The sequence below is a fragment of the Alosa pseudoharengus genome, unplaced genomic scaffold, assembly GCF_046254945.1.
Source record: "Alosa pseudoharengus isolate Yale_2024_CS ecotype anadromous, Long Island Sound unplaced genomic scaffold, YU_APseudo_1.1 YU_APseudo_1.1_scf_14, whole genome shotgun sequence".
Classification (NCBI taxonomy): Eukaryota; Metazoa; Chordata; class Actinopteri; order Clupeiformes; family Clupeidae; genus Alosa; species Alosa pseudoharengus.
The window spans coordinates 39,870,236-39,890,456 of NW_027468609.1; the positions used below are offsets into that span (position 1 = coordinate 39,870,236).

General features: G+C 39.5%; 1 protein-coding gene and 1 long non-coding RNA gene across 2 annotated transcripts in view; one reads left to right on the top strand and one right to left on the bottom strand.

Moving 5' to 3' along the window:
* ap3b1a (adaptor related protein complex 3 subunit beta 1a) overlaps positions 1-20,221 on the top strand; it is a 231,454-nt gene that overhangs the window by 140,961 nt on the left and 70,272 nt on the right. The window lies entirely within an intron of this gene.
* On the bottom strand, positions 18,798-20,106 carry LOC143123474 (uncharacterized). The gene is made up of 3 exons (XR_012986834.1): positions 20,051-20,106; positions 19,299-19,364; positions 18,798-18,877 (listed from the first exon to the last, which is right to left on the bottom strand). It is a non-coding gene; the product is annotated as an uncharacterized LOC143123474 (long non-coding RNA).

Consider the following 20,221-nt stretch of genomic DNA (forward strand, 5'->3'; position numbering starts at 1 on the left):
TTGATGCAGTCCTTCAGTTCACGCTTTCAACCGATCATTCTCGGCGTCTCTCTCAGCTACTCGAGCTTTCTCCCCTCCCCCACCCCCTTCTTTCACAAGCAGTGCAGCTTTCTGAAGCGGTGCCTTTTGAAGCTAATGTAACAAATACCACCAATATTGTTGTGTGGCAATAAAAGTATCCAGGGTTTGCGCAAGTAGCCTAAATATATAAATAAATTAAGGACATACAATCCTTAACGTGAAAAAGCTTAACGTAGCTTAATGTCCCAAAACAACAAGTCGTTTTATGCGCTCATTATAAAGAAAGTTTAACGTGTCCCAAAACAGCTGTCAATTAATCACCAAACGTCAAGAGGGTTGAGTCTGAATGACAGTTGAATGAGTTTTTGAAGTTAAGAAATATTTTCGTATGTCATTTAACCAATAAAGGCTGAAAACATGTAGCCTACAGTAAAACTGTAGGCTATAGCCTACAGTAGGCTACATGCAACCCAGCAGAAGACTATTATAGGCTATTGGCAAATCATTGAGCATCATTCACACATTGTATTCTGCACAGTTTCTACACGTGGAGCGCTAATGTGTCTAGGCATACTGTAAATCATTCAAAATGTGTGAAAGTCATTAGGCTGGAAGAGTGTCTACTGTCAGTGACTAATGCGAGAAGCGGGTTCTGTGTTGTAGGCTATGCATTTTTCCGACACTTGGCTGCAAGCTCCCCTCCCCCACCCCCTTCTTTCACAAGCAGTGCCTTTTGAAGCTAATGTAACAAATACCACCAATATTGTTGTGTGGCAATAAAAGTCTATCCAGGGTTTGCGCAAGTAGCCTAGCCTAAATAGGCCTATATAAATAAATTAAGGACATACAATCCTTAAAGCTTAACGTAGCCTAGATTAATGTCCCAAAACAAGTCGTTTTATGCGCTCATTATACATGGATTTCTATGAAACGTCACGAAAACATGCATGCGCAACCAAGAGGCAGAAAGCACCATAGAACAGCATAGAGCAATGCAAAAGAGCAAAAGAATAAAATGAGTTTTTGTGCTGACAACTGCACCAATTCGAAATCACGATGGTTAGAGAATGTTAAATATGTTCAATATCCCTAACGGAATGCATGTCTTCGCCAAAAATGACAAAATACGATGTTATGTTATTAATGCAAATGAACGGCACACTTTGAAATATAGTCGGAAATGAGATGTTATTATCATTGAGACAACAGGGGTATACAATAAAATCCGATTGTAGCTTACAGCAGCCGACTATTTAGGTTAAGTTTATAACATTGTGGACGGCCACCAAGCGTCTTCTGCCCCACGGCTGCGGCACAGTCTTGAGTGACCGGATTCGTTTTCCTTTGTCATATGAATGCTGTCATTTTGTTAACATTACTGTTAAGGAGATGCTGTAGGCAAAGGCTATATTTCAACCTCGTTAGTGTCAGAACTATTCACAAGGTTTCTGGGCAGCATTTTTATGTTCTGTTAGCAAGCGAACTTCTCATGACTACCGACAAAGTAGCCTATACTGCCAGCTGACGAAGCTCTCATTTTAAAACATTACTGAGAGACAGACACTGTACAATCAAGAAATCTTGCCACTGAATCCAAAACAATGTTTAACATTATGTACAAGGCTTAGGCTACAGTGGACTAGCATGTTGCAGGGGCTGCTAAAAACACAGAGAAACGCACTGAAAACTCGGCCAATCACAGCCCTTGCTGTCGAATGTGCCGTCTGGTTCGACCGTGAAACGCTACAGCGGACTATGCTGCCCCCAAGCGGCTGCAGTTGTACTTACATTTCACCGTGATCGGGGACCCACTGTATGGTAAGATATTAACATATTACAGGAGAGAACCATATTTAGAAAAGCCACCAAAACAAACAAATATATAGCTTACATATACTTACATATACAAAAATACATATACACACACACACATATGCATGCAAACATGCATCCATGCATACATACATACTGTACATACATACATACATATACATACATACATACATGCATACACACGTACATACATATACATACATTCTGTCCACATACACATGTACACATAAAGGCACATATCCACTAGTGCACACATACATACATAATATCCTAATAAGGGCATTAATGAGAGAAGGTGCATTAATGAAAAGAAGTGCAAGTCATACACCAGGGAAACATTTACATTGGTCACCGGATTGCAAGTAAGATAAGAGGGATGCCTTAAAAAGTGGAAAGGAAGAGATAGACCTTAAGGAACAAGGCAAGCTGTTCCAGTCAGAGGGGGCTTTGAATTTGAAAGCACGTCTTCCAATTGCTTTAGAAATATTTGGGACAGAAAAAAAAGAGATGATCAAGGTGTCTAAGGCCATAAGTTGACCTATATATGACTAAGTGTTGCTTCAAATAAAAAGGACAATTAAAAAAGATAAATTTATAAACAAACTGAAACCAGTGTAGCTGTCGTCTGGCCTTTGGGGATAAGAGGTTCAATTGCTGATACATATGACAATGATGGGTTAGGAAAGGACATCTCAACACAAATCGGCAGAGACTGTTATAGACAACATTTAGGGATTTAAGGTGTGATTCTGTTGTACTCATATAAACAATGTCAGCATAATCAATAATAGGAAATAAAAGCTGAGTTACAATTCTTAATCTAATCTGTTGTGTGAAGCAATTAATTGAACGGTATAACGATCTTAAGTTATAGTTTACTTTTTTCACTATAGAGTCAATATGAGGCCTGAAGGAAAGACTGGAGTCGATCCAGAGGCCCAAATATTTAAATTCCTCAACATTCTCCATAAAAGTACCATCTGAGAATTGAATTGTTATACTATTACCTTGGATATGTTGGGCAGACCTAGTGGCAAATAACATGCTGTATGACTTTGTTTTATTCAGAATGAGTCCATTATCTGAGAACCACTTTTGAGTAGTATTAAAATCAAGTTGCAGTGAGGATTGAATCAAATTAATTTCATGTTTTGATGAATAAATAACTGTATCATCAGCATACAAGAGAGTTTGACTGTCCAAACACATTTGTGGGAGGTCATTAATGAAAATAGAAAACAAAAGAGGGCCTAAACAAGAACCTTGTGGAACACCCTTTTCCATTATCGTGAACTGGGAGAGAGCACCTTTGAAAAGTACACACTGACGTCTGTAGTGAAGATATGAATTAAACCATAAAATGGACTGTTCAGAAAGACCAATGTTATGTAATTTATCAAGGAGAATATAGTGATCAACTAGATCAAACGCTTTGGTAAGATCTATAAATATTGCTCCAGTGGACATATTATTGTCCAAAGAAGATGTAACATCATTAACAAATTTAGTGAGGGCAGTAGTGGTGGAATAATTGGGCCTAAATCCTGATTGGTTTGGAGAAAGAATAGAAAAACTCGTTAATATATTTAAACAGTCTCTTGAATATAATTTTTTCAAATACTTTTACTACATTACTAATAATTGAGATTGGTCTGTAATTATTAGGATCAAGTGGATCACCACTTTTGTACAAAGGTGTTACTCTAGCACACTTCCACATGACTGGAACTTTGCAAGTAGATATGGATAAATTAAATAGATCACAAAATGGATATGCTAGAACATGAGAAGCAATCTTGATAAACTTCATCTCCAGACCATCTATACCAGCACCACTTCCAGATTTAATTTCAGAGATTGCCTGCTGTACCTCAATGGAAAGTATTGTGGTAAATGAGAAAGAACTGAACCAATAGGCCTACTCGAAGCAGCTAGCGTTGTCTGATGGTCGAGTGGGTTAATGCACGTATTTCCAGAACAGGTCTGCAACGGGGTAACGGGAGCATTTGTTTTTAAAACATAATTGCCTCTTTCCATTCCAACCATTATTAGGCCTATGCCTATTGTTATAATTTTTTGCAAGGTGTTGCTCCTGGCAAGACTTGTTTATAAGACGCTTGGTGATTAATTGATAGCTGTTTTGGGACACGTTAAATGTTCTTTGAGCGCATACGGGGAGTAAAAAGACTTGTTGTCGTTTTGGGACATAGGCCTAAGCAACGTTAAGCTTTTTCACGTTAAGGTGGTATTTGTTGTTACATTAGCTTCAGAAACACCGCTTCAGAAAGCTGCAGGGGAGTGCGGGGCACAAAGTAGGCTAACTATTTGGACTTTTTTCCTAGTTGCAGAGGGTTGATAAAGTCAATTTTCGACACACGTCTGTTATTAGTTCATGAGTTATGTATCATAAACAGTCAGATCCTATCATATCATACACATTCAGATACATTTATTGAATTAATTGAATTAAAAACAGCCTTTTGCATGAGTGTTACAACTAACCCCGCATATGGGGCAGGTTGTAACATTTCACCTGATAAAGTCAATTTTCGACACACGTCTGTTATTAGTTCATGAGTTATGTATCATAAACAGTCAGATCCTATCATATCATACACATTCAGATACATTTATTGAATTAATTGAATTAAAAACAGACTTTTGCATGAGTGTTACAACTAACCCCGCATATGGGGCAGGTTGTAACATTTCACCTATCGCCACTCTTGGTGGAATTGTACAAGAACAGTAGGTCCTACAAACAAACTTCCAGTGCACATTTGTAACAGAGATATGCATGTTGCTTATTAAAACATATGACTAGTGAAACTCAAATGATTTTAGAAATATTTAGTCTGTCTTTGACTTAGCCTATTTTATGGAAACGATTGGGAAGAACATTTGTGCTATTCAGAAAGCATATCTTCTATCGTCTTTCCAGGTGCACACAGCTCGTTACCATATAGGCCTAGCCTATCCACTGCCTAAACAGATGCTCTGCTCTTGGGTTTGGCCTCGCAGTGAACTCAACCCTCTTGTTGCTTGCAGTTTGTTAAATAAAGCGATGCAGATTACATTATTTATTTATGATTAATTGCGTCTTTTGCAACAAATGCTTATTAGGCTGGGCTACTGTCAATGTCCTTGTAGCTACAGGTAAATGTTCAACAATTGCTGGTGAACAGGCTATAATCAATTAGCTAAATCATTTGTCCAGCTGTTTAAACATTTGTTCGTGCTACATTCAAACGCAAAAAGTGCTTTGATATATTTTTCGTTGTCGTTTGAACGTCGGCAAGCAGGCATGTTGCGGTTGCAATTTAAGTGAAATTTCTACAATATCCCAACCTATCCCACTCTGATATTTAAAGTTGTTGTGTTCGGCAAAGGACGTTTTTTGCCTTTTTTATTCATGCCCTTTACAACTATGCTTATCCGCCCTGGCAAACTTCGACCACTGGTGATACATGATACAGCTTTTATTACACAACTGAGAAATAAGCGATTGGGCTCGTCCTTTACAGCAACATGATACAATATCCCGCCACTTGTTGCCTTCATTTTTCTTTTCAAATTTATGATATCACTCAAGTATTGCTTTAGTTCAGGGGTCCCCAACCTTTTATGTACCATGGACTGGTTTGATTCCAATTTTTTTTTCACGGACCGGGGGGGGGGGGGGTTGGGTTGGGTTGGGGGTTCAGGGTTCAGGGGTTCCATGTTCCATATGTGTTGTGCATGCATTACTTGAAAAGAACTAGCTCCAGTTATGTATGAACAGTGAAGGTAACGATCTCTTGTGAAAAACGTGAACTTGAAGAAGTGAAAATTGAACAATATGAACTATGAATATTGAACAACTTGAAGCTACATCTATAAGTGTGAACATGCTTAACAAAATATGGGAACAAAACATGGGAACTAAACGTGCATTACTAATATAATCAGTGGGAGCCCTGCTTGTTTCCCTGCAACAAGAAGCTTCCATCTGGGGTGATGGAAGACAGTGTTTGAAATGTCCAGTCGATTGCGCAATTTGGTCTTTGTTGCAGTCATTGCCGAAAACCCGGCCTCGCATACCAGTAGATACGCGGTGGGAAACGTTTTCAGCGCTTTTACGGCTATCTCGGGATATTCTGCTTTGGTTTTGATCCAAAAACCCGCCAGAGAGGTTTCCTTATACACACTCTTAAGCAATTTCGATCAACTGCTCTTCCTCCTGCGCTGACAAGTTAGGACTATTCGGGATATTGACAAATGGGTTGCGGACCCACTCATTGGTTTGTCGTGGATCTTTGGAGGATGGGAAGTAACGCTCAAACTCATTTGAAAGCGCAACAAGGTGATCGCGCACCAGCTGCGAGAGAAAGGGCCCTGCCTCAGTCTCTCCCAAAACCCACTACTGTTTGGAACATATCAAATACACGGTCCACTCGTCGTCCCCACAAATCAAGCTTGGCTTTAAATGCGACTGTCTTTATCTGCCAGTTTAAAGACAGTCGTCATTCTCCCCTGGAGTGACAGGTTCAGGTCATTAAGCAACCCGAATATGTCACACAGGTAAGCGAGTTTTGACACCCAGTCCTCATCACTAAAATGTGCAGCTAACGGTGACTTTTTTTCTGTAAGAAATCTCTGCAGCGGCTCTCGCAACTCAAACACTCTGGCCAGTACACCAGTGACCTGCTAAAGATGCTTGTTTTTTGTTGTTGCTCATTCTAGCAGTTTAGTTAACTTCGTGTGACACTACCGTTCGCCAATAACTGATCAAGTGAAGTGAGCTGACCTGAGGCTGCGCAGCGCTGAAGGCAATATGTAAAAGTGTTGAAGGCGGGACAGACAGACGTAAGAAAATAGACCTTGCAAAATGCAAACATGCGTGCAATCAAACAACTGCATATAGGCCTATGCCATGTAAAAATGTGACATTATTGCGAATTAAATTTAGTTTAGTTTGCATGCATTTTTTTTTTAACTCATGTCGTAGGCTACGGCCCGGTTAGGAATGTCCTGCTTTAGTTCATTACCAAGTTACTACCAGAAGCCAAAAATCTGACTCTCTCGCTCAAAAATGCCGTCATGTCGGCTACTTTCTAAATATTCAACAATCGGAAGCAGCTGTAACAGGACATTTTGAAAGAGACCTTTATGGATGCGCTGCCCAGCTCGCGCACCCTCCTTCACAATGTTGAATGGTGACACGCACACAACTTGCAACTTGCGAGTTGCGTTCCTTCTGTAATTAATTATAGGCCTACTAGATGCTCTTCTTCACACTAAAAACAGTGGCAGTCCTAGCCTATAGCCTAACATATTTTTTTGGAATCAGTTTGTGGCGTGATTGACATCAGATTAGTCATTAGCTAGTTAGTTGTGCACTGTTTCCCACTCAGTAGTAAGGTAACAAACAGCCTACTCTGAATTCTATTTTTTTGCCAATATTCTTGTCGCCCTCCCAGAATTCTGAATATCTTTGCTCGCACACTGTAGAAACTGTAACGTGATTAATGACACGTTACACCCAACTCTGCTCAGCTACGACTAGAGAAAGAATCTCCCATGTGTAAGTTCACTCCAAGTTGGCCTATCCCATAAACTGCATGACAGTAGGCTATTTCTATTCATCTATAAAATTACCACATGCGTTTGTTCAACTTTATGAAGCAGAATTACGCAGGCTATTTGCACATTTTGTTGGCACAAGAAAGAGAAAATACAGCGCACACGATTTTGGGCTGCACTTTGAAACTCGTTCCGGCGCCCCTGCCTTGTTGCCTTTATGATTTCCTAATAACTTTCTTATACTAAATAAGAAATGGAAACAATGACATGCCCAACCCTGGAACTGACTGACTCTCTGTCTTTCTCTCTCGTGCAAGCGCGCGCTCTAAGCTGCCTACGTTTCAAATTATGGTAGCCTAAGGTAACGTTCAAGTTAGATCTGCTGCATGAAGGAGAGTGAGAGGAAACCCGTGTCCTGCTTTTATATATGATAAATTGGTCCATCTCTTCTCACAGTTCCAATGCATGATCCGAATAATGGTTTCATATTTGTTAGTCAGCTTTGCAAAATACATTCGGGGCTACACTTGAAACATTCGGGGCTGAAGCCCCGGCAAAATCGGCTGGCGACGCCCCTGATAAGATATATAAACTCACGCTATTGTATTATCATATATGTTTGGTAATGGCTCAACTGTATGGAAGCAGTAAAAAAAAGTTGCATCAAAAATAGTAGTGGCAGAACTTCCAAGAGCCACCTGGTGGTTGTTTGGGTAAACTGCAGTTTGTGCCATTTCTGCCGAGAAAATGGGGTGTGTGATTCATGAAGGAACCCGTCCAAACTTAAAGGAACACGCCACCCAAAATCAGTAGTAATACAGTATATGTTCTTACCTTAACTTTCACGAGTTGAGTCATACCTCTCCCGCGTCGGTATGTGCACTCAAATGCTCTGGCGCGCGGCGAGAATATGTTAGCATGTTGCTATGCTAGCGGGCTCTGCCGTAGCCGTAGAGAGAGTAAGATGGCATTAATCAAACACATCCACGTTTTCCCTACTTAAATACAGTTGCACAAGTAGTTGATTAAAAATGTTAGGTCACACAACATGAAACGTGACGATTTTCCAAGCGAATAAACAGGAGAACTACAATATCTGGCGCAATAGCACTTGGGAGTACTTCGACCTAGGTAGTAATATTAATTAACACCTAATTGTAGATCCTATCCACCACAGAGTTCTGAGGGAGAGAGAGGCACACACACTAGAGATGGCTGATGGGCTATTATTTCAACCATAACTGCATAGCAAAACTTAATCCATCCATCAGCTAAGTTTTTTGACCAATTTTCAAAACCTCACCCACCCGCCATCTGCTGTGTTTCTAATGTATATGGGATGTTTTTAATGTATATGGGATGCGGCGCTGCTGACGTGAGGCTAGAAAGCTCTTGCCTGTTCTTTCTAGAAAGACTGATCCAATGCAGCAAATATATTAAAAGGCTAAAGTCCTACATTGGCTATGTTGTAGCCTATCCCCAGAATATCAGCAGCAAACTCAGTCTCTGTCTAGCAAAACAGTCTCCAAATAAAACCCACATCGGCCTGTTGCCTAGCCTATTCTGTGTGCCAATATAGCCTATCGTCCAAAATGCTTGATTGTATTGCATTCTCCACATTTTTAGCTACATTTTCATGTACCACATCAGCGTTTTTGTTCAGTGAATCTTTTGTAAATTGCTTTACAATTACTGTCGGGCCTAAAGGCCTATTGCCAGTCTTGCCTCAGCTTCGGTCACGTCCTTTTACAATTTTATCATTGTTATAAAAAACGCAATTTGGCACATAATTTCAACATGCTGCTGGCCTACTAATTAATGCCTATTGTACTTTATTTTTTGCAAAAAGAAAGAAATCCTTGATAAAATAACATGTCATTCACATTACTTTACGCACCGGCATGTCAGGGTGACACTATGACAAGCCTGTTCTGAAGACTCCCATTCATTTTGACTGCATGGGAAGAGAGCGCGTCTTTTTCAGACAGACAGCGCAATTCATGATGATCGGACAAACTAGCGCCTTGATATTAAAGAAACGCCGGCATTCATTCCGAAAGTCCACCGCACAACAGTGCAACGTGAATGTTCACATTATAACCGCCAAACTTGCTTGCTTGCCTTCTAAGTTTTCCGACTTTTTTTCTTACCTTCTTTTTTCCGCTGTGGATGTTATTGAGCTTGTAGAAGTCATACGAGTCATATCACTCTGTCTCTCTTTTAAATGCCTATTCCCTGAAGGCTACAATTACTATGTGTTTGATATCGAAACAAAATAACCCAGGCAGTCTCATCTAAGATATAGCACAGGTTGAAGTCAACGTCAAGTTGGTTCTATTTACTGAGGTGAATGTGTGTGTGTGTGTGTAAACATCTTGTAGATGACTCAGAAATTACATCGGAAGAAGAAGGAGTGAATAGTGGCAAGAGGCAAGCCGAAGGCTGCTGACAAGTTGTGGTACATGAAAATTTGGTACATGAAAATTTAGCTAAAAATTGGAGAATGCAATCAAGCATTTTGGACGACGTGGAGAAACAAGCCGGCAGCAGATTAAATGCTCGAGAGAGAAAAAGATGCTGTTTTAAAAGGACGTGCAGACCGAAGCTGCAGCAAACAGGTGATATTTAGACATTTATTTCACAAAATCCAAGACTAAGAACAGACACTATGTAACTGGACACATTGAGGCCAAAAATATTGAGATTTCTACAGGGAATGTTGAAGACGAAGGAGTGAATAGTGGCAAGAGTCAAGCCGAAGGCTGCTGACAAGGGCCCGACGCTATTGTAAAGCAATAGCAAAAAAAGATTCACGGAACAAAAATGCTGATGTGGTACATGAAAATTTAGCTAAAAATGTGGAGAATGCAATCAAGCATTTTGGACGATAGGCTATATTGGCACACAGAATAGGCTAGGCAACAGGCCGATGTGCGTTTTATTTGGAGACTGTTTTGCGAGACAGAGACTGAGTTTGCTGCTGATATTCTGGGGATATAGGCTACAACATAGCCAATGTAGGACTTTAGCCTTTTAATATATTTGCTGCATTGGATCAGTCTTTCTAGAAAGAACAGGCAAGAGCTTTCTAGCCTCACGTCAGCAGCGCCGCATCCCATATAGGCTACATTAAAAACATCCCATATACATTAAAAACACAGCAGATGGCGGGCGGGTGCGGTTTTGAAAATTGGTCAAAAAACTTTGCTGATGGATTAAGTTTTGCTATGCAGTTATGGTTGAAATAATAGCCCATCAGCCATCTCTAGTGTGTGTGCCTCTCTCTCGCTCAGAGGGGAGGGGAGGCTGAGGGGTCGATCAAGCATGGATTCTAAACTCTGTGGTGGATAGGATCTACAATTAGGTGTTAATTAATATTACTACCTAGGTCGAAGTACTCCCAAGTGCTATTGCGCCAGACATTGTAGTTCTCCTGTTTATTCTCTTGGAAAATCGTCACTTTTCATGTTGTGTGACCTAACATTTTTAATCAACTACTTGTGCAACTGTATGCCTATGCAGTTGCTTCAGTGCTGTGATTTGCCTGACAACCAGACTGAAAGTAATCAAAATTCCCATTTGATGTTAGGAAGGTGGTTAGTTGATTAAAGACTACTTTTCAATAATTTTGCCAATTAATGGTAGATTGGATATGGGCCTGTAATTGTTAAGCATGGAGGCATTCAGGTTATTTTTCTTGAAAAGTGGCTTTACAACAGCTGTTTTCAGTGCCAGACAGCAATAATACCTTTACAATGTGAAGGACATCTGCCACTATAAGGTGAAAAACTGTTTGAAGACAGAGTGTCTAAGCCAGGTCTACAGCTTGGTCTAAGCCTGTGGAAGAGCTGAGATTATGTACTGTTTTTTCAAGTGTTTCGTAGTGTTGGTAATTTTCCTAGTATCAAAGTTATCTGGAAACTCAGTCAGGATGAAAGTCAATCAAGAAAACAGGCTTTTTTCTTTTCTGGGTTTTTTGAAACTGATGAATTTATTTGATCGGTTAGGCCTTGCGTTTACACGACCCCGGCATTTTAGGAGGCTATTTAAACCGCCGGTTAATTTTGTCGCATAGACCAGGGGTTCCCAACCTTTTTCATTACACGGACCGGATAACATTTGTCATATTTCTGACTGACCGGTAGCAGGGAAGTTGGTAGTATTTTGTGTGAGGTGGTGCTGATCATATTACTGGGGGTTCGGTGATGGACCGGTGCCAGGGACTTTGGTAGTATTTTGTGAGAGGTGCTGCTGATCATATTACTGGGGGTTTGGAATTCTAGCTGTTAAATACACCATTTTAACGCTGTTTGGAATTCTAGCTGTTAAATACACCATTTTAACGCAGTTTGGAATTCTAGCTGTTAAATACACACTTTTAACACAGTTTGGAAGGGGCAGAAATACTTTAACAGAGCAAGCAGGGCCCATCTTCTGTCTGACAGGTGATGTGAACATTGGCTACCTGCATTAGGTTATCACTTCACTGCTACTTGACACTACCCTGCATGGATACATATTTCATGTTAACAGTGAAGATGTTAGCAAAACTATAGCGTTTGGTAAATGGAGATGCAGATCATCTCCCTAATTAATTTCTTTGTGAACCAGCCCACATGTGCGACACAAGTGAAATAAATGTATTTTAAATCTGTCATATTTGCTACAATATAGCTACTGTTTTCCATTCTTTTTTTTCGTGCAGTGAATTAGGCTATCCAATCGCTATGCTGTTTTCATGAACATTACAGCAATCCACTTTATTCATTGTTTTAAATAGTGTTGCTTCTAGCCTACCCACGAGTGATTCAGTTTGTCAGTTTCACACGCGCAGACGCGCATAGGCCTACACATTGAATGAGCACTTATAGCCTACCACTATACCTAATGTTATGCCTCTATATTTTATGAATTAAGAAGTATTTATTGATCAGGGAAACATTAGTTTCTTTTTCTTTTGTTCCGCGGTTCTAACACCATTCAGTTGTGCCGCAAATTAACAGACAGAAGCACCGGGGACTACTCGTCGAGGAGGCTCATAGTTTGAAGATCATAGACCATAGATCTTAGACAGAGAAAGCCTATGCAGTTGCTTCGTATAGCACGTTTTTTTTTTTTTTTTTGCGGACTGGTTAGGTCCACCCCACGGCCCGGCACCATTCGCAGAGTGGGGGTGGAAATTGCAAAGCCGGCAATTTTATGACTACATAGCCCCACCCCTCAACTCAGCCACCGCACTCGACCTGACACGCTGCTTGTCAGAACAAACCAAACTATTTATTTGTTATATTAAAATGTTTTTTCTTTCCCCTGTCATGATTTATGTGCACAACGTATCAACTGTCTTTTGTGTCAAAGTTGCACACCGTTAGCTTAACTTAGTTAAACATTAGCTTACTACAACGTATGACTAATGCATGTTAATATTTTCTCCAGTGTAACATGCTCTATACCAGACCTAATGCAAAACATTAAAGCATTTCAAATTTCACATAGTCACATACCTTAAAAACGAATTTTATTAGTTTAACAGTTGAATTGAAAACAAAATTGTCTGTAGACTCCTTATTTCATGCGACTGTTTTAACAATAATGTTTTGTCTTCTACGCAAATTAAACATGAAGCCTCTGCACGGCCGTCACGGCGCCATTGACTGGTCTGGTGGCATATGCACTACAGCCCTTTTAGCCGCTTTCACCTCTGTGTGTGCACGCAAGTTTTTTCTTGACCGGTATCGTTAAAGGTGTGAAAGCGGTAAGAAAAAATACACCCATTGGTGTTGTGTAGATAAGTACAGGGTTCCCACAGGGTCTTAAAAAGCCTAAAAAAGTCAAAAAATTCTGAACTTTAAATTTTACTTCTTAACTATCAAAAAGAATTTCAAGTTTTTGTCTGAAATTGCACTGTGCCTATTTACAAGGGTATTGTTCCCACATCTTCTGGGGCCTACCATCAAATGTTGGACCTCTATAGAAAGCTGAGAACCTCTAGTTTTCGTAGGAAACAGTCTAAATAAATGGGTGATGTACTCACAAAGAGTTACAGAGGATAGAATATAGTTTTTTCTTTCTGCCGGATTACAAGCATCTCTGAACTGACCACATTTCAGCCCTCTAGGTCTCTTGATATCCCTTAGAAACACAACTGAGCCCTAGCACCAGGTCTTGTGAAGTTGTGTGCAAAAGTAGATCAATATAGAATGAAAATATGAGTGCTTTAGACTATTATTTGCCAAGGTATGCCCATGCGTTTTGTAAAATGCCTATGGATACTCCCCATAGACTTTTTGTTATCCAAAATGCATACTGACAATCAAATGCTTACTGCACATGAACCCCTTTGTGTAGAAGCATAATCCTGGTCTCAAATGAAAGGTAACACTTTGAGGTTTCATGCTTGTATTTGGATATGGAATGATTATACTAAATATGGAATGATCTGTACAACTAATATTGGATAACACAACATGAAGATTCAATTTCTATGGATTCTTGTGAATATTTCAGTACTCAATATGTTGCATCTACTTATTGTGCTGCAGCTACACTGCAGCCAGAAGTCAGGGTAGCACCAAAAGCGGAAGGGGGGCATTTTGGATCAAATTTAATTGAGACATAATAAGATTAATCTGAGAATGTAAAGCACTATACAGATTGTACATGAAAAAAGTTGTCATTTTTGGATTCCCAAGAGTCAAAGCTTTGAAATGGTGTATAACATTACTATGCTACATAGAAATATGGTGCATACAATTGATTTAGAATGTTGGGGGGAGGTGGGGGAGGGGGGGTAACCGTCCCGCCGGCGGGACACTGAAAGTTATGTGGCTAAGGCCTTAAAACACCTTAAAAATTGCCAGATTTTTATTCGAGGTCTTAAATTTCATCAAGTCAGGTCTAAAAAAAGGTTGTTGTTAGAGCAAAAACAGACGGGCATATAGTTTGAAGTTGTTCACCCATTTGCTTTATATGAATTTACATCCCCATAAATCACCCATTACTTTGTACCTAATTTAGCTCCCCATAAATACCCTATAGAAAACCCCATGAAGTGCTATGTCCAGTAAAGTGCTTGGTGCAATAATTAATAAATCTAATAGAGATAAGGTTGTTGGAGTGTTTTTGCAGCAATGCAAAGTCCAGGTCACAAGTATTGGGGGTGCATGGACAGAGACATTGTCACAGAGGGATGTCCAATGCCTAGGCCTATGGTATAACTCTGCATTCGCCTACTGAAGGTAGCCTACAGACTTTGATTGATGTGATTGATTGAACTGTCAGGCCTATTGTTATTGTTGTGTTCTTAGTTCAAACTTCTGAAGGCCTTTGCAATGCTCTGGGGAGTAGCCTAACCAATGCAGCTTCTCTCATTTTGGCTGATTAGTCTGTGAAATCTAATTTACCTTGTCTGTTATTCTCCATTTATGTTATTTTTTTTTGCTTGAAACAACTTATTTGACTATTATAGTACAGTAACGAGTTTGCCTTACATGGTACCTCTCCTCCACTTAGTGATTCTGTTTATGTCTAATATGGGGTTACAATGATTGATGATTATGATGCTGGCTATGTTATTTATATTATATATAATTTTTTCTCTTCCTTCCTCCTAATCCTTTGCCTTTTCTCCCATTAAATAGTGACTGTTAACCCTTAGAACCCTATGCTATTTTTAGGGCATTTTCACTACCTTTATTCATAAGGATTTATTCTGGTCATTGTAAGTGCCACACACATATATTATATATTGTTTTTTTCAGGAGAGTCTAGGCTATTCAGATCTGCAATCATTTCATGTATTAATACTAGCATTGATTTTATTTTGATTTTTAAAGAATTAAAATATAAAAAGTGTATTATAAAAATTCTTATATTTCAACATGTATCTCACCACAGCAAGCTCACAGCTCTACATGCATTTCATGTGTGTGTAGGGCAGACTGTCCTGATTCGGGCAATATAATTGCCATGTTGGAGGGATACTCTGGGGCTGAGCAATTTACAGAAATATTTGCTGTGTGATTTACGGAAATAAATGCCATTTTTTATTTAGTGATGAAAAATGACCTTTCTGCGCTCCATATCGGTGACACTAACTGATCTGACCTGACTTGACCCGAGGTTGCGTGTTAGCCTGCGTGCCTGTGTGTATGCAGTCATAATAATTCTCAACTTTTTACTGCATTGCCATGAACAAAGTAAAGGCAAAAAAGGTGTTTATTTGTTGAACAAATTTGGATGCAATGAGAGCCTTGAATTGGATGCCATGCAGGAATTTGCTAGGATCTCAAAACCGGAATATGAACATGCTTTGCCATAGAGAAACAGATGATAGCATTGGATTATAAACATGCTTTGCCACAAGAACAGACAAAAACGTGGGGTAAATCCAGCTATATGAAGTTATTATTTTGCTGTCACTTCGTCTGTTTTATAACCCAGATGTACTTGGTATCAAATGATAGCTCTGAGTCTCCTCTTTCATCTGACATGCGTGGCATATCTATGCGATCACGGATCCGCGAGTAATTCAAACGAGAGTAATGAGTGTGCAGCGTTGGTTTGTGTACATGACGTTATTATTTTGCAGTCACTTCGTCTGGTTTTATAAGCCAGAAGGATCGATAAACATGGTACCAATGGATAGCCCTGTGCCCCCTCTTTCATCTGATATGCTTGCCATATCGATGCGATCACGGGTTCGCGAGTTATTCAAACTAGAGTAATGTGTGTGCAGGTGAACGCAGAGAAGTATAGACTGTAAATATGATGCAATTTGATTTAATTTCATGATTTTTTTTAATTTTCATACTTGATCGTACAGACAAGTGTGTAGTCTCGTTGGAAAGCCCCACTTCTGCTCTGTCGTGCAATAAAGATTTCATCTCGCTGCGATGAACAGTTTCGGAGCAATGTAACAGAGAAGAAAGGGTGTGTTTTTTGACGCACTTTGCGTCAATCAGGTTCTAAGGGTTAAGTATCCTGGCCTAATGATAGCTTATTTGAATAAGTAAATACAATTGTATTGGACTTTATGTCTCCCTTTTATTGAAATTAGGCAGCCAATGTCTGAATAGCCTACTAGTTTACGTTCCTGGACAACCACCTATGGCTGTGTTTGTGTGTGTGTGTGCGTGTCCCTTATCCCCTATCCCTCCTTTTAAGAGCCTGGCTTGCTTACAAAAAGCCAGATGTTATCACTCTGTCTGAGACTTGGCTGAATACTAATATTTCAGATGAAGAAATTAAAGGTCTCATCTCATCGTTTTTTCATTAATTTTGCAGTGGTCTGTAGTATTGATGAATGCCCTGTGAGCCAGTTTTGGTGAAAAAAATGCTGTCCTGCGTCTGTTTCATGCTGTTCTAGTTTGGTGGGGAAGGTGGGCGGGGAGGAACGACTGGATTTCGCCTCTAGTCATGAATATTAATGACATGCTAATGATTTCACCTCTGATTGGCTAACAGTACTGTGACGCTCCCTCCAGTGCGTCCTCATCCGATTCTGCCTGTGCTATGCTCCATATTCAACTTTACAGTGCTAAAACCTGGCTAAAACTTGAGTCAAAACTGTTGCACAAAATGTCTTCGGAGATACTTCATGTGTTTGATCCTAGTATCCGAGTAGGAAGAAGAACCGCTTCCTGATCGTTTGTCGGTGAACGTTGGTTTAATAGAATGGTAACAATTGCCTGTCAGCTTAAAATCTCTCCTAAAAGAGGTAAACGTTTGTGACAATCGTCATCTTGCTTTCAAGTAATAAACAGTTGGAAACGTTTTAAAATAAAGACCTATTTCTTTACACAGTCAGAAGTCTTTGCAATCTTCCTAGTAGATATTTTACTTCACAACACAGGTAAGCACCCTAAATGCAGTTCAGCCACTGACCTAGCCTGCTAATGCTATCGGAATAGATAGTTATGGTTTGAATTCCATGATACTATCATTGAAAGACCACTTGGTCATAGCCCAATATATATATAGATTTAAATGCAAACACACCTACCTAGCTATATTTTGCTGGAATTGTACCAGAATGCCTACAGAAGCAGAGAATGTGTGCTGCAAGACTTCTTAACGAGAATGGCTTTGATAGCCTGACATTGGCAGAGGTTAGCCTACTCAAGTTGTTTTCTGTCACGTATGACAGAAAAAGTAGCCTACTATAGGAATCTTATACTATAGTATTTTGGGACTAAATATTACAGTAATCTTATAGGAATACTATAGTATTTGGACATACTATAAGACTATTTGGAGGTACTATAAGACTACTATAGAAAAACTATAGCGCTTACAGGATATTATAGTTATTAGTAGTACTTCTACAGTATGTCCCAATTATTTCTATAATTATTATTCCTATAAGATTACTATAATATTTTGTCCCAAATACTATAAGATTCCTATACTACTTTTTCATAAGGGGATTGCTCATGTGGTTAGAAAAATGGGCAACACCAGTACCCCTGTTGTCTGTATGACCCTGTACCCAGGATTAGAACCAGTCTGCCTTAGCATAATATACTCCCTTCAAAATGCACTAAACATTCGACTATGACGACTATGGCCCTCTGTGAGACAGAAGATATGAAGGGTAAGATAAACCTTTAGCTTAAAAGGGACAAAAACTGATGAAACTCCTAAAACAAATATACAAAACAGGTCAATTTTCAATAAATAACTTTATTATATTTACATACAGCAGTGGTACTCAAAGTGTGGTCGGCAAGCTATCTCCAGTGTTCCACAAGTAGATGTGGTAAAATATAATAGATGAGTTGTTTGCAATATTGAACCAACTTGTATGTAAATCCAAACAGTTCTGCAACACTGATGTAACCTATGCCAGTTTAAATCATATGAATCCTCTGACACCATAAGCAAGGTGCAAAGACAATAAGCAAGGTGGTTCAGTGAGAAGGCCTATTGTGTAATATACTGTTGAAGTAGGTCTACTGTTTTTTTCTTTTTGCTAGGTGGTCTGTGAAACACTGACAAATAGTAATATTGCAGTCTATTAAAATAATGCAAACACAAAAACAAGAACATCCAAACTATGCACAGAATTAACAATGTCCTCTTTTTGCCAGACGATGCAGACATCTGGCCTACAGATCCTTTGTAAGATGGTGCTGGGATTATTTAGGGGAAAAGGTCTGAGTTGTTGTTTTCGGCTTGTATTGTCCTGGGGATCCGAAGGGACAACACACAAAACACATTCATTGGCTGTGATGATTCTATTACATTGCTCTTTGATTGCGCTGGGCCATAGGTGGAGCCATCAGGTGTTATTGTGGAGATGTCGCTTTCATCCTCCTCCTCATCTTGATCAACCCGAGGTCTTCTAGCTGGCCTTGGATGAACAGGCTTGATGGCAGTAGAGCAGGCCCCCATGCCCATGGTGTATCCGAAGTGCTTGTATCAATACTCATACTTTTCATGAAGTATTCTGTTTGGGTACCTAAAGTAAATAAATGTGTATTACTGTCAAGTTACAAGATACTAATAGTACACAGGACGTTCACTCTCTTATACAAAACTGTACTGGCACAATGGAAACAAAAATATTTTAGTGACTTCGGTAAGGTGTATGATGTACTAAGTAGCACACCCACAAGAAGACATTCGGTAATATCAATTCTATCTGTTATGCAATTCATGGGTTTCATCAGGTCCATTTACACAGGTGTATTAATCAAGCACCATGCAGTCTGCATTCATAATCGAGGTGCTTGATTTTCATACACCTGTGGAAAGTGACCTGAAGAAACCCATGAATTGACTTTCCCAAACATTGATGAGCACATAAGAACCTGTATTAGCCTACTAGAAAAAGACTTCTAGAAACTAAGTAGCACAACAAAAAAAGTTAGATCACAAACCTTTGCTTCTAACGTGATGACCTAATGTAGGCTAGAAAGCTGTGTAGCCTGACATGAGGATGTGCTCTGGAAGACATACAAAACACTAAGTAAACAGCAAGTAATCAAACAAAACATCATTGTAGGCCTACAAAGGTCAATGTAATAATGGCAAGAAGACATAAATTAGACTGAAGTGTAAATACCTGAGCTCTAGTGATAGCAACTTAGCCTAATAGTGCACGGGTATTGTGTTTTTGATTTTCCCTGTTTAGACTAGAACAATATCTGTACTTAGTTGAGCATAAGATATTGTTGCTAATATTATTATTTGTGGTTTAACGCTTAGGTTAGAAGATTATAGGTTCAACAAGCTAAATCTCTGGGTAGTGTGGTAAGTTTCTTTATGAGTGTAACATTAGCTACACCAGGCACGTAACTGAAGCATTCCGTTCGCGTTATGTAGGCTACTGCAACAATAGCTTCCAATAGGCCTAATCAATGGAAGTAGCTACACCTGGCGTGTTAGTGGCCTGTAGGCTACGTTTGGGAAAATAGACTATTCCTCTAATGGATTTTACCAGAGCCCTTCCTATTAGACATTCTCTGATTTTACACGTCAACAGAACACTTCAGTTACGTGCCTGGTGTAGCTTCCTGTAATATAGGCTAGCCTAAGCCTAGCTTGTACCCTTTTCATGCATGCTAACGTGAAGAATATGAACATGCTATTTTGTAACAGACGTTAGGTAGAAAAGTTTGTTTGTACTTACAGCCTGTGAGCTGGTGGTCGATCGTCATGACAGTACAGAACCAGGTTTTCAGAACATCAATGCAAAACCACTTTCTAACTGTAGGCAGTGAGTGTGGTCGAAATTATTGGAACACAGAACTAATGTTGCACTACTTCGGTGGTGGTGTTCCAACGATAAATCCGAACCATT